This window comes from Gossypium hirsutum, chromosome D07 (genome assembly GCF_007990345.1).
Source record: "Gossypium hirsutum isolate 1008001.06 chromosome D07, Gossypium_hirsutum_v2.1, whole genome shotgun sequence".
Classification (NCBI taxonomy): domain Eukaryota; kingdom Viridiplantae; phylum Streptophyta; class Magnoliopsida; order Malvales; family Malvaceae; genus Gossypium; species Gossypium hirsutum.
This window is the reverse complement of record NC_053443.1, coordinates 10,568,955-10,585,468: the sequence shown is the minus strand read 5'-3', so window position 1 is coordinate 10,585,468 and position 16,514 is coordinate 10,568,955. Positions and strand designations below refer to the sequence as shown.

Here is a 16,514-nt window from a genome sequence, read left to right as displayed (position 1 = left end):
TTACACAATTTCACAACCTCCAACATATAATAAACATCCTTAATTAATCAATTAAATGCTAAAATTTATAAATATTTTAAACGCAACACATTAAATTAACAAATTAATGTATCTTGTACACCATGTTAAAATATTAATAATATAAATTAATCACTAAACATATATTGGTGACAAATTTTTCATTAAAGGAAAATATATTCATAACAACAATTTAATTATATGTTTGAACTTTCAGAGACATATTGATAGAGTGCTAGCTTTTTTTTTAAATAGTCCGAATTCGAATTATTATTGTACAAAAAAAAATCTAATTCCATGTTCATAAAATTTAAAAAATCTATCATAAACATAGAATAAAGATAAAATTTTGTCATTAATTTCTACTTAATTTCTATAGTATGTGTAAGTTGCGGCTTCAATATTTATGATTTAATTTGCTCATTTTTAGTTCTTATATATATATATATATAAAAATTTTAAATTTTAGTTTTAATACATACAATAACAATTAAATCCATTAGATCAAATTTTGCTATTAGTCTTGTACTATGAAATAGTTGTAGATTTAGTTCATATTCTTTAATTTGATTATTTTTAGTCTCTATAATTTTTAAAATTTAAAAGTTCAATCCACAAATTAATAAAAGTATATAAGATCATTAGTATTAATCAACTTTAAAATACTTTATATTTTAAAACAATAAAAATAAAAAATTAAATAAATTTAGACCCAATTATAGGTGTTCATGGGCCGGGCCGAGTTCAACTCAGGTTTATGTATGATATTAATACACTTTATGTTAATCAAGCCCGACCAAACTCGCAATATGAGTCTAAAATTTGGTTCAAGTCCATCAATATTTGTAAATGAATAATCCAAACCTATTTTAATTTAATATTTTATATGTTTTTTCCTTTTATTAAAAAATTAAATTTAGACAACTTAACATGTTTTTTAATGTTTACATAGTATTGTACTATTATATATAATTTTATGTGATATCCATTACATAATATATATTACCAAAACATAAAGCGGGTTAGGTCAAGCTGGGATCTTAAATGTTGAAGCTCAAGTTTGGTTTATATTTTGAACCTGCTTAACTTTTTTACTTAATTTTTTTTTAATCACAAACTTTAATCTAAACCCTTTCATATTTTAAATATGCTTTCAAATTTGGACAAATAATTTAACTCGTGAATCGCATAATATTTTCAAAGATTGATAGGACCAATGCAAAGGCTTATATAATAAGTTATGTTGTAAATCATAGAGTAAAAGAAAGTGACGATACCTCCTCCTTTGCTACACTTCGAAAAGTCAGAAAGCCCATAAAAAATTCCTAATGTTACCACCAAGGATCCCCCATGCATTAGCACAATCAAAGCCCATGATAAAGAAGAGCAACAAATTGAAGCTCAGCAAACGAACCACAAAGAGGTTACTCGCTACTTCGAGGAAGAAGAACCTGACCAGATTGAAGTTCGAAGCGTTGATATTGTTACGATCCGACCTGACCTGGCAGATCGTGTCACAATGAACACGATGATCAGCCCTCTGAAGGGAGAGAATATTTCTTATGGAAGTCTTCCGAGGCAACCGGTTTGCAAGGCCGATAAATACGGCGATTGTATAAAGCCAGTCGGTGAGGACAACCACCCTTGCACGGTCTATAACCGATTCAAGCGTGACAATCATTGAACCATTTGGCTTTTCTTGTATTAATTGGTCGTGATTTTACTAGTAATACCAAAGCAACGTAGGCTTGGTTTGCTTTTAATTCCTGCTTGTTGAAATAAATATATTTTGCAAATGGTTACTCACTTTTTCAAAAGAATAGCTATATAAGTCAATTGAATTTTAATTGGATGGCATCAATATTACAATAAGAAAGATATGAATTTGATCATGTTTAAGCATATATTATCCTTCATAAAAGTTCTATGGATGGTTTAAGTGTTGTAGTTCACCTATTCTTGAATTCTTTAGAGTTAATAAACAATATTCCAGGAGTTGTCGGAGGAATTTTCAGATTTTTATCTTGTTGGATTTTCTTTTGAGTTGCAATTATGTAATTCTTCCCCATTTAATTTAATTTTTCTCTCTTATGCAACTTTGAAAGTATGTATAATATTTTAATTGTGATTAAAATTTTAGGAATCATTAATATTATTATTGACGTGAGATTATTTTATAATTTTTATTGTATGCACAAATTATTATAGTTGTGAAATATAAATATAATATATTTAGTTTTTTTTTAAATATCTATAGCTAAATTAAAATCAAAATTTTATAAAAATTTTATGTATATAATTCTTTTAAATCAAAATTTATGTGTTTAAATCAAAACTTATTATAATTATACGGTTTTATCTGTTTGGGGTTGAATGAGACTATTCCTCGTCATTCATATCTCACAATCCAATAAAGAAATATTAAATTCAAAACATTTAAAATTTTAATGCATTTAATCGTACGAAATAAATGTTCGTTTTTAGTACAACGAAACTTCATTAATGGTGAAACAAGTAGGGCAGCTTACTCTATAAGATAAAATGCATATATTATTTATCAAATTCCAACTTAGAAAAACTTTAATTGATACAATTAGGGTTTCAGTTTGGTGTGTTTAGCTTCTTCTTCTTCTTTTTTTTCACATTACAGTATCATTATAATATCTAATTTCAAAGCCACCATTATTTTTATATTGACCGTAGATAAACACACTGCCCATCCAAAGGAATCCTAATTATATGAAAATAAACTTTATTGCCATGAAGCTAAGACGAAATTGTCAACCAAGTTAAATTTGTTCTTTATGTAAAAAATAAAGCGTTTATGTGTGTGAGAAGTGTGTTGGGTGAGTTTGGTGATGGAGCTTTTATAGTAGGTTCATAGGTTGGGTAATCTGTTAGACTCGATCAATTTTGTTTAATTTAGGTTCAGCTTGAATAAGGATTCTTAAAATATTTTTATTGAAATTTAATTATAAAATATATAAATATTAATAAATATTGATTTTATTAATTTTAAATAGAGATGCTCATGGGTTAGGTCGGGTTGGGTTCGTATAGAGCCTAAGCATGATATTAATATATTTTATATTTGCTTAAGCTCAGCCCGACCTAAAATATAAGTCTAAAATTTTGTTCAAGCTTGCCTATATTTGCAAAAGACTAACCCAAACTCATTTTGGGCAGGCCCATATTATTTTTAAATTTTAAAAAAATATTTATATTATTTTCATACGACACGAAGGTGCAAGGATGAATCTAGCAATCAACAGCTTGCTTTTGATCCTAGAAGATTGATCGAAAATTTTCCTAACAAATTTCCTTGTAATATCATCCGGAGATTTTATTAGAATGACAACGCTAACTTTTGCATTTCCTTTCTTCCATCCAACATGCACGTTATAAGTTGGTGTCGTCATGCTCTCCATTCTCGTCACCAAATTACTTTGCACTAGCGGTTTGTAATTACACCAACTCTCATAAGCCTTAATCGCTCTATTGGTGTAAACCGTAGCCATGTTGATGACAACGATTAGAATTGGGGTTCTTCCCTCGAAAATAACCTAGTTTTGTTGGTTTCAAATACTCCATAAGTTTGAGGTAAACAATATGAAGTTGTCCCTATCCTCTTTTGCAGATTTAATTTGCCTTAACATTGGGAGAATCCATTCAATAGGAGAGTTCATCTTCAAGCTCTTAGTTTTGATTTCCAAGTTTGATCCAATCCAAACAACCTTTGTAAAAGGACAGTCCGTAAAAAGGTGCTCTAAATCTACTACACTACCATGTCACAGCGCACAACCAGTGTCTATGGTTTGAGTTCTCTTTTTGATCTCCAACTTGCATGGTAAGGCATTGTTTAATATCTTCCACAAAAATATTGTAATTTGGAATGATAATTTCACCAACCACAACATTCCCCAATCATACTTATAAATAAGTGAGTTAGAATGAGCATTGTCATCATTGAAGTTCTCATTAAATTCTTTAAAATAGGTCTATCTTACCAAGTACTTACCATCGGGGGTGAATTTCCATATTGGCTCATCCTCGCCTTCAAAGATGTGGCCTTCATCTTTCCACTTCTCATCTGTTATGCTTAGGATTTCTTGTCTGATCTCCTCTTTGTGTCTTTTCGAAGCATTTTTCTCGTCTCGCACTCGGTTCGTCCTTCGCCATTGTATTCCTTGTTTGATCATTTCCTTTCCACTTATGATACTCTTCCACACCCAAGAATTACCTGGTTTCGTTATTGCAAAAAGTTTTCATTGCAACAATAATTTTTAACCAGTGTTTCTTGGATAAGCCAATTTTGATTGTTTATGATTTTCCATGATTTCAAATTTTTCTGATGCCAAGCCCACCTCGAGATTTATCACCTCACAATCTACCCCAATTGAGATAATGAATTCTCCTCCTCATTGTCTTCTCCCACCAGAATTGTCATACTATACTGTCCATCTTTTCACATATATTCTTCGGTGCTTGATAGCAAGACATTTGATACAAAGGAAGACTTGTCAATGCTGATTTTATTAACATTAGTTTTCCTCCTTGACCTAGCATTTTGGCTTTCCATTGCGCAAGCTTGGACTCAAATTTACTTATCTCAACACAAAGATAATGATTTGAATTCACTCAACTCTTCCAAAAGAAAAAAATAAATAAATTGATAGAACTAAGGTATCCTTTATCCTGTGTTTGAGAATTAATCTTTTGAGTTTGTAATTATCCCTCTTAACAATGTCATTTCTAATGTCAAACTCGAGTTTTCTTCTTAAAAGTGCAATGTAACTTACAACTGCACTCAACCTTTGTTAGTAAGGTTTACACCTTGCAACATGTTTTGGGTAATATAAATTGACATGTCATTTGATACAAATTGAAATTGGTGAAAGTACTTATGAAGTCCCTTTATTATAGGTATAGGATTAAATTAGACCTTATATTATTAAAAGGATTAATTTAATTTCTATACTATTAAAACAAATTAGTGAGGTCAAATTGGAATAAAGTTAACATTTGCTAGTTGAAAAGGACACGAAAATTATATTTTTCATCTATAGTTCAACTTTAAACAGAATATTTCACCTGCGGAATCATAAAAGCTTCCAAATATAACTATGTTAAATAGTAAATAACATTTTTAAACAAAAAAAATTTAAATTTGTTGAAATTTAACCTTATTTGATTTTTTTCAATAGTACGCGATCTAAATTGATCTATTTAATAGTAAATGAACTAATTTAATCTGGTCTCTATAATAGAGGGACCTACTAGCTACATTCACCAATTAAGATTTATGCCGTTTGGACAGTCTCCCAAATATGGTACATTTTTCATTTAATCCATTTAAATTTTATGAAAATACATGTTAGTATAATAGTAAAATTGTACTTTGCTCCCCTAATTTTAGGTTTCATCTCTGTCCTCCCTAAAGCAATTTTCTGGCTTCGCTCTTAAGTTTATCAACAAGTGGTTAGAAAAGTTGACAGTAAACTTTTTTCCTAAGTATTTGAATTGAGTTCAAATATTGAAATTATTATTATTAGGAAGATTTTACTTAAATATCGCCATGATTCATCCAAACGAGACTAATTTCAAACCATAGATCAGACCAGAATACCTAATAGCCAAAGCAAATGAATTGTGAAAGAATATGATGGTAAATAGCAGCATTCATATTAGTTACCACAAATCTATCAAATCTTTGTGATTTCATAAAGTTTCCGCGTTTCCCATTGTTGAATGAGTCTTGATGGTGACTTTGGAACGTGGAGGGGTCCCATCCTTTTATCCCTTTCTATGGGTTTGGGAACTCTAAAACCATCCAATATAGCCATAGGCACATTACAGATCAAGTTTACTTAAGACTTTGTTAAGGGTCTAAGAAAAATGACAAAACAATAGTGAGCCCTTTGGGAGCCTATTTGCTTTTAACTTTCTAAAACATAACAACGTTGCGTACTCACGAAATATATCTTATAAAATATTTTAATCAAAAATCAAAATATCTCAAAATAACCAAAATAAAATTTTACAGAACTCAAGTCTCTAAAATTTATAGATATAAATATTCTTGACAACGCCAACAACACAAGGGAGTCATGATTAAACCTTTTAGTGACACCTCAAAAACCAACGTTCATCTCCTCTCCTAATTTGTAATGATACCTAAATTCTTGCTAACCAGTCAGTTATTTAAAAACTAATATAAAACACACAAAAGTTAGGCACCAACATGGGACTCTCTCTATAAATTTTAGGTTTGTCACCTGATTTTTATACATTTTTATTTTTGTCACTGTAAAATAAAAATTTTTATTTTAGGCACTCCTATTAAAACTCATTTTTATTTTGGTCCCTTACCGTTAATTCAATGTTATTGTACACTTATTTTAGTCACCAAACTTTAATAAATTTTTATATTGATCACTCAGTTTTTTTCTTCAAAATTAATTTTATTTTAAAATATATATATTTTTACATGGAATTGAATTATAAAGCTACATAAATAAACCTAAATTTTTCCATGTAACTCTATCCCCAGTAAATGACAAAGTAATCCATTGAAAAAAAGACTAAATTTTATTTTAAAAGAGGGGGAAATGAAATTAAAATGATAAATTGGGCTTTCCTTTTATAAACCCAAACGTTTTCTATAAAAATTCAGGTAATTTCCTATAAAATTCCAAGTTTTCTCCTATTACAATAAAAAGGTTCAATTTAAAAAAATATTAAATTTAATTATAAAAAAATAGAAATTAAAAAGGTAAAATAATTTTTCTCATTTTACTGAAAATTAAAATTAATTCTAAAAAAATAAAAATCAAATTAAAAAGACAAAATAAGTAAAAACTTATTAGAGTTTGGTGACTATAATGGGTGTACAAAACATAAAATCAACTATGAGCAGTCAAAATGAAAACAACTGTTAACAATAGTGCCTAAAATGATTTTTTTTTATATATATTCAAAATGAAAACTTATTAAAATTGATTATCGACAGTATAATTTATCTTATAATTTATATTTTAGGTTTGAATATTTCTCTGTGTAAATATCATGAATCAATTAGCCATGAATGTTTGTCTCATAAAAAAATAATTAAAGCACAAATGGACATTTGATTCATTTATTGTGATATAACTAGATATTTCTATTGACTTGAGACTGAGCTCCATCACTAACTTGACAAACTTGTTCAACATTCTCAATTTCTTGCAGTTGCAGAGCAAATTCACGTCTTCGAGCTACATCATTCATGGACGGCCTTTCGCAGCCATTTTCACGGATACAATTTTCTGCAATTTTGACATATGTTCTTAAACAGTTGAGTGAAATTTTACCTTTTAGAAAAGAGTCGATGCTTTCATCAATACTCTCATTCCCAATACACTTCCGTGCCCAATTGGCTAAACTGATCTGTGAATATTCTAATTTTGAATCCACTACCGGTCTAGCAAACAACACTTCGAATAGTACCACTCCAAAAGAGTAGACATCTGATTTCTCGGTTAATTGTTGGCGCCTGTAGTATTCAGGATCCATGTAGCGAAAAGTTCCCTTCACCACGGTTCTAATTGGATCATTTGTCGTGCTAATTTGACTCATTTTAGACAAGCCAAAATCAGAGACTTTAGCCACATAGTCCTCATCCAGCAAAATGTTATTGCTCTTAATGTCCCGATGAATGACTCTATGAACTGCTCCTGAATGAAGGTAATCTAATCCATGAGCTGCACCGATACAAATTTCCAATCTCTGTTTCCAGGTGAGAGGAGCTTTTTCAGTGTTATAGAGATGATCACGAAGAGTTCCATTGGTCATATACTCATAGACAAGAATCTTTTCATTGTTGTCGTTGCAATAGCCGATCAGAGAGACGAGATTAACATATCGAAGCTGAGAAAGTAGTTGGATTTCTGTCCAAAACTCTCGTGCTCCTTGCTGAGACTGTGACTTTAATCGCTTGATTGCCACTTCACTTTTTATTCCCTTGTAGACATTACCGAATCCACCGCGTCCCATGACAAAAGCATGGTCGAAGTTGTTGGTTGCTGCTTGGATTTCGGCCAATGTAAAACACTTGCATAGTTGGTCTGGCAATGGTGAAGCTTTTCTTCGTTCCATTGATTTTCTTCTGTAATAAGAACAACGATTTTTTCGCCACAAAATCAAGGAAAGTAGAAGGGAAAGTGATACGGTTACTGTGCAGCCTAGGGAAACTCCAATGACGATCTTCATTAACAGCTTTTTGCCCTTCTTTGGTTGCTTGTTCTCTGGTTTTAGTGATGCAAGGATCGAACTCGATTCCAGATTTGGCACTGCAAGACTACCGTTTGATTTGTTGAGTTTAAAAATCTCTAAACCGTTTAGGATTGCATCAGGAAACTTCGCCTTTTCGCTAGGGTGAAATGCTAGCCATAGAGTTTGCTTACTTGAACCTTCACTTGGAATCAACAAAACATAATCTTTATAAACTGGAATGCCTTTACCGCCACTCCAATAAATTATTGAAAGCTGGACTGCAATGCAACATGGAGCCGGAAGCATGCTACTGTCAAGACCAGCAGCTATCAAGCTCAGCTTATTTTGCTTGGCGCACGAATGGTTTTTGGACCAAATGAAGCAACTGACATTGCTGTTTTGTTTTGATGTAATTTAGTTCAGTTTGATTGTAACTAGCTTTAATAGTTAGTAGGATTAAGTTAGTGATTAGGTAGCTGATGCAAAAGCTGATATGGCAGCTCATTTTGTATTTGACTTTAACTTACATTGGTTGTAAATTAGTGGAGGCAGTTAGATTAGTAGGTAACTATCAAATGAACAAATTGTAACTCCTTTTTATTTCAAAAATTTGGAATGAAAAAAATGTAATGTTCAATTACAATTCTTGCTGTACATTCAACTTTCTTGCTTGCTGCTCTGCTTGTTGTTTTTCTGCTTCGATTACTCTTGCTTCTGCTTGCAAATCTCTTTGTTGCTGCTGCCATTGTTCCAACAAATGGTATCATGAGCCCGAGTCTTTAAGGGGCCTTTGCATGCATTCTGTTGATTTCAATTTAAAATCTACAGCAAAGCTTAAAACTAAAAAGGATCGAAGCACTTAAACTCAGTCTAGCAAGATGAGTTTCACTCCACCACCTCCACCAGTGTTCACTGGAGAAAACTATCACATTTGGATAGTTAAAATGAAGACTTATCTTCAGGCACACGATCTTTGGAGTGTGATTGAGAATGATGCTGAACCACCTCCATTGAGAGCCAATCCCACCATTGCACAGATGAGGCAGCATGCTGAGGAGCGAGCCAAGAAGCATAAGGCTATGGCCTGCTTGTAAAATGGAGTCTCTGATGTGATATTCACTCGTATCATGGCCTGTGACTCACCAAAACAGGCTTGGGAGAAGCTGAAGGAGGAGTTCATGGGGACTGACAAGACAAGGCAACAGCAAGTGATCAACCTTAGGAGAGATTTTGAAAATTTGAGGATGAAGGAGTCTGAGACCATCAAGCAGTACTCAGACAGGATAATGGCCATTGTCAACAGCATTAGGCTCCTGGGAGTGGACTTCACAGAGAGCAGAGTTGTTGAAAAGGTTATTACAACTCTCCCTGAGAAATTTGAGTCTAAAATCTCTTCACTTGAGGAATCGAGGGACTTATCAGCCATTTCATTGTCTGGGCTGATAAACTCCCTGTATGCACTTGAGCAAAGGAGGGCAAATAGGCAGGAGGAGAATCCTGAAGCTGCTTTCCAGGCTAAAGCCAGTGAAGGCTCAAGCATGAATGCAAAAGGCAAGAAGCCTTGGCACAATAGAAAGGCCAAGTCAGGAAGAGATGAAGCAAAAAGGGTGTTTCCACCATGTGTTCACTGCAAGAAGACAACACATTCAGAAAAATATTGCTGGTTTAGGCCAGATATTCAGTGCAGAAAGTGCAAGCAGTTTGGTCATGTAGAGAAGGTATGCAAAGGTAAACCAAGGGAGGCTGCTCTACAACAAGCTAGACCAGCTGAGGACATGCAAGCTCAGGAGGAGCATGTGTTTACAGCAACCTGTTTTGTTGGCACAAAAAAACCAGTAATGATTGGCTACTAGACAGTGGCTGCTCACACCATATGGTAGCAGATGAGAAGTTGTTCAAGGGCTTAGACAGAAGCTTCCACTCTAGGATCAGAATTGGAGATGGCAAGCTGATTGAGGCTAAGGGCAAGGGCAGTGTGCTGGTTAGCACTGGTTCAGGTAACAAGCTGATCTCAGATGTGTTTTTTGTACCTGACTTAGACCAGAATTTGCTTAGTGTAGGCCAATTAGTTGAAAAGGGCTATACATTGGTTTTTAAGGATGGTTGCTGTACTGTTCAAGACATGAATGGTCTAGAGTTAATCTCAGTCTCCATGACCGATAGATGCTTCATGCTGGATGTTAGCCAAGTAGAAAGAAAGGCATACACCAGCCTTGCTGACAGCACTGACTTGTGGCATAGGAGACTAGGCCATGCCAATTTCAGATCGCTTGATCTGCTACATAGGCTGAATTTGGTTGATTGCATTTCAAAAGTTGAGGTTAGTGGGAATGTTTGTGAGGTTTGTCAGCTTGGTAAGCAGGCTAGACTGCCTTTTCCTGCTGATAGTGCTTGGAGAGCTCAAAACAAGCTCGAATTGGTGCACTCTGATGTTTGTGGTCCTATGAGAACACCTTCAATCAGTGAGAACAGGTACTTTGCCCTGTTTATAGATGATTTGACAAGGTTGTGCTGGGTCTACTTCTTGAGGCAAAAGTCAGAAGTGTTTGAAGCCTTCTGTAAATTCAAGGCTTATGCTGAAAATCAGTCAAGCTGTAAAATTAGAGCTTTGAGGACTGATAATGGCTTTGAATATGTGTCTGAGAGATTTCAAAAGCTTTGTGACAGTGATGGGATTCATCATCAGCTCACAATAGTTTATACTCCTCAACAGAATGGAGTCTGTGAGAGGAAGAATAGGACTGTGCTGAACATGGCCAGGTGCCTCTTGTTTCAAGGCAAGCTTCCAAGTCAGTTTTGGGCTGAGGCAGTTAACACCTCAGTGTATCTGCTCAATAGACAGCCAACTAGAGCAGTCAAGGATAAGACTTCTTATGAGGCTTGGCATAGAGTTAAACCAGTAGTAACACACTTGAAAGTGTTTGGTTGTGTGTGTTATGCTCTTGTTCCAGTGGAAAAGAGAACCAAGCTCGAGAGCAGGGCCACTCCAGGAATCTTTGTTGGATGAAGAAAAGGTGTGGAATTGGAATAGTGCTGAAGCTAACATGTTTGAAATGGATCAGTTGGACTTGGTTGCTGAGCCTACTGAAGATGAACCAAGTGAAGATGCTGTAGATAACACACCAGTGAGGGGCACCAGAACTTTGGCTGATGTCTATCAGAGGTGCAATGTTGCTGTGATTGAGCCCTCAGACTTTGAAGAGGCTGCCAAGGACAGAAGCTGGATGGAAGCTATGGAAGCTGAGCTGGAAATGATCAATAAAAATGAAACATGGGAGTTGGTGAGCAGACCAGAAAATAAGAAGGTTATTGGGGTTAAATGGGTGTACCGGACCAAGTACAATGCTGATGGCTCACTGAACAAGCACAAAGCCAGGCTTGTAGTGAAGGGTTACAGTCAGCAGTATGGTGTGGACTTCTTGGAGACTTTTGCTCCAGTGGCAAGACTGGACACAATCAAGCTACTGTTTGCTTTAGCAGCTCAGAAGCAGTGGAAAGTTCACCAATTGAATGTCAAATCTGCATTCCTGAATGGTTTTCTCAAGGAGGAGATCTTCATTGAGCAACCTGAAGGTTTTGAAGTTGCTGGACATGAAGACAAAGTGTACAAGTTAAGAAAGGCCCTCTATGGCCTGAAACAGGCACCAAGGGCCTGGTATGACAGAGTTTATGCTTATCTGACCAAGCTTGGATTTGTGAAGAGCCTTAGTGAACCTACTCTGTATGTTAAGAGGTCAGAATTTGAAACCTTGCTGATTGTCTCCTTGTATGTGGATGACTTGTTAGTGATAGGGAGCAAAGTTGAGCTCATTGATGAGTTCAAGATTCAAATGCAGCAAGTGTTTGAGATGACAGATTTAGGGGTCATGACTTACTTCCTTGGCATGGAAGTTCACCAGTCTAATCGGGGCATCTTCATCAGCCAACAAACATTTGCCTTGAAGATTCTTGGCAAATTTTGCATGCAAAATTGTAAAGCAGTAAGTACACCAGTGGCACAGGGTGAAAAATTAACCAGCAATGGTGATCAGCAAAGGGTTAATGAGAGGCATTATCGAAGCCTAGTTGGTTGTCTGTTGTATCTAACAGCAACCAGGCCAGACATCATGTTTGGTGTTAGCCTGTTATCGAGATTCATGCATTGTTGCAATGAGGCACATTTGAAAGCTGCAAAAAGGGTCCTTAGATATATCAAAGGCACAACTAACTTTGGTGTAATGTTTGAAAGTGGGAAGGAACTGAAATTAGAAGGTTACTCTGATAGTGATTGGGCAGGATCCCTCGATGACATGAAGAGTACCTCTGGATACTTCTTCACACTTGGATCGGGCATGTTTTGTTGGAGTTCAAAGAAGCAACAAACTGTTGCTCAGTCCACAGCTGAAGCAGAGTACATTACTGCAGCAGGAACAGTTAATCAGGCCATTTGGCTAAGGAAGCTGCTTCATGACCTTAATGAAACTCAAGATGAAGCAACTGAAATTTGGGTGGATAATCAGTCTGCAGTTGCGATAGCCAAGAACCCTGTGTTCCATGGTAAGACTAAGCATTTTAAAATCAAACTGCATTTTGTTAGAGAAGCTGAACAAGCAAAGGAAGTCAGCCTTGTGCATTGCAGCTCAGGGGCACAATTGGCTGACATAATGACCAAGCCTTTAGGGGCTGCTCGATTTGAATCTTTGGGAAGTGCAATTGGAATGTGTTGCATACAGTCCAAGGAGGAGTGTTGAAAGCTGGACTGCAATGCAACATGGAGCCGGAAGCATGCTACTGTCGAGACCAGCAGCTATCAAGCTCAGCTTATTTTGCTTGGCGCGCACGAATGGTTTTTGGACCAAATGAAGCAACTGACATTGCTGTTTTGTTTTGATGTAATTTAGTTCAGTTTGATTGTAACTAGCTTTAATAGTTAGTAGGATTAAGTTAGTGATTAGATAGCTGATGTAAAAGCTGATATGGCAGCTCATTTTGTATTTGACTTTAACTTACATTGGTTGTAAATTAGTGGAGGCAGTTAGATTAGTAGGTAACTATCAAATGAACAAATTGTAACTCCTTTTTATTTCAAAAATTTGGAATGAAAAAAATGTAATGTTCAGTTACAATTCTTGCTGTACATTCAACTTTCTTGCTTGCTGCTCTGCTTGTTGTTTTTCTGCTTCGATTACTCTTGCTTCTGCTTGCAAATCTCTTTGTTGCTGCTGCCATTGTTCCAACATAAATCACATCGGCATTACGCTCAGCCGTTTGATTGTTGATGAATATGTGAAAGACTCGTTGACCTACCTTTGTAATTCAGTCTCGCAGAAATGGAGCCTAAGGAGGTAGTTGAAGCCACCATCAATATCAAAGTTCCATGTCAGATTGTAATTCATATTGATATATGGATCCCTACCCATTGTTCTTGACGTGGTGTAGACAACAGCCGGAGCTGTATATGCTGGGGTGTCTTGGGAGTACTTGATCGTAACATTAAATTGAGAAGGAACAGTTCCCAATGCAGCTCCTAAGATATAAGGCGAATCGTCATGCCATGTTCGAAACATTCCGGTATCATGGACGTTAGCCACGGTTGCTCCACCAACGTTTAGACGATACACAGTTTCGAAAGCAGTAGCATCAGGAATGTCAAAGGGAATTTTACTATTTATAAAGATACAGAATCTTCTTGGTGCTTTACATACATGTTCTTCGGAATGGAAACAACTTCAATACTGTTTACAAAAGCCAAAGAGTTTGGCGATGGCGAAAAGGTAACAGTCAGCTTCTCGGTTCCGAAACATGGTACCATAAACTCTTTACTCAACGAGGGTGGCTGACCATCTACAGCAGAAAGTGTTAAATAGGCACTGAAATTATTGAGGAGAAGGTGATCGTTGGCTGTAACAGAGAAGAAAGAAGTAGTTGCATCAAAGCCAGAGTATTGGACCGGGTAGAAACAGAAACGTAGAAACTTGAGACCAGCTGATACTGGAAAACTGTCGGTGAATTTTTCACGAAATATTCTAGCAGTCATATAAGGAACTCGAGTAACAGAATGATCTTGCCTGGAGGCTTTGGACACAAATGAAGCGCTCTCAGAATTAAAGGTAGAAAATTTGGATCGTTCATCAGTGGCCCACTTTCGGCCATCTTCTGATACTGAATTTGATGATGAAGGTGCACCACAGTCGAGGAGAATATAATCAGTTGGTTTATAGGCTGGTGAATCTTCACCCATAGCTGGTGAGGCCAAGAAAATTTGATTAAATCTGAACAACTCCCTACCTAAATTGCTCTAAAGGTGTGCACCAAAACCAAGAAGCTTCACTAGTTTCAAATTTCTCCTATGGAATAATAATAGTTAGCTTTTGGAGTGGAGTGCTATTTTTAATTATTATCTTTAATAAAGAAGATAGATAGAGGCACATGTGGAATGCTTTTCGTTTTGTACCTACCTCAACCATCCCCTTCTTTCACAAAAAATCTAATGTGATAACCCTGGGAATCTTATATATAACATAATCTCACTTAAATTATTATACAATTTCACAACCTCCAAGATATAATAACATCCTTAATTAATAAATTAAATACTCAAATTTATAAAGATTTTAAACGCAACAGATTAAATTAACAAATTAATGTATTTTGTACACCATGTTAAAATATTAATAATAAATTAATCACTAAACATATTCGTGACAAATTTATCACTAAAGGAAAACATATTTGTTACAACAATCTAATTATATGTTTCAACCTTAATTTGTAACATATTGGTAGAATCCTCACTTTCTTTTTAGAATAGACTGAGTTTGAATTATTATTTTATAAAAAAAATCTAATTTTGTGTTCATAAAATTTAAAAACTCCATCATAAGCATAAAATAAAGATAAAATTTTGTCATTAATTTCTACTTAATTTTTATAGTATGTGTAAGTTGCGACTTCAATATTTATGATTTAATTTGCTCATTTTTAGTTCTTTTATATATATATATTTGAAATTTTAGTTTTAATACATACAATAACAATTAAATCCATTAGATCAAATTTTGTTGTTAGTCTCGTACTATGGATTAGTTGTGGATTTAATCAATATTCTTTAATTTGATTATTTTTAGTCTCTATATTTTTTAAAATTTGAAATTTCAATCCACAAATTAATAAAAGTATATAAGATCATTAGTATCATAATTAGTCAACTTTAAAATATTTTATATTTTAAAATGATAAAAAAACAAAATATTTAAATAAATTTAGACTCAATTAGAGGTGTTCAGGGGCCTGGTTAGGTTCAACTTGGATTTATGTATGATATTAATACACTTAATGTTAGCCAAGCTCGGCCAAACTCGAAACATGAACCTAAAATTTAGTTCAAGTCCATTAATATTTGTAAATGAATAATCTAAACCTATTTTAAAATTTTTTCCTTTTATTAAAAAAATTAAATTTACACAACTTAACATATTTTTAATGTTTACATAGTATTGTACTATTATATATAATTTTATGTGATATCCATTATATAATATATATTACAAAAGCATAAAACGGATTAAGTCAAGCTAGGGCCTTAAATGTTAAAGCTCAAGTTCGGTTTATATTCTAAACATGCTTAATTTTTTTACCTAAACTTTTTTTTTAATCAAGTACTTTTATCTAAACTTTTTTTTATATTTTGAACATGCCTTCAAATTTAGACAAATAATTTAACTCGTGAATGGCATAATACTTTTTAAGATAATCAGATGATAGGGACCCAATGCAAAGGCTTATATAATAAGTTATGTTGTAAATCATAGAGTAAAAGAAAGTGACGATACCTCCTCCTCCTCCTCCTTTGCTACACTTCGAAAATGTCAGAAAGCTCATCAAAAATTCCTAATGTTACCACCAAGGATCCCCCATGCATTAGCAAAATCAAAGCCCATGATAAAGAAGAGCAACAAATTGAAGCTCAGCAAACAAGCCACAAAGAGATTACTCGCTACTTCGAGGAAGAAGAACCTGACCAGATTGAAGCTCGAAGCGTTGATATTGTTACGACCCGACCTGACCTATCAGATCGTGTCACAATGAACACGATGATCAGCCCTCTGAAGGGAGAGAATATTTCTTATGGAAGTCTTCCGAGGCAACCGGTTTGCAAGGCCGATAAATACGGCGATTGTATAAAGCCAGTCGGTGAGGACAACCGCCCTTGCACTGTCTATAACCGATGCAAGCGTGACAATCATTGAACCATTTGGCTTTTCTTG

General features: G+C 34.5%; 1 pseudogene; it reads right to left on the bottom strand.

Annotated features, from left to right (window-relative positions):
- Positions 1 to 7,167: 7,167 nt before the first annotated feature.
- Positions 7,168 to 14,582, bottom strand: LOC107955913 (putative receptor-like protein kinase At5g39000; annotated as a pseudogene).
- Positions 14,583 to 16,514: the final 1,932 nt, after the last annotated feature.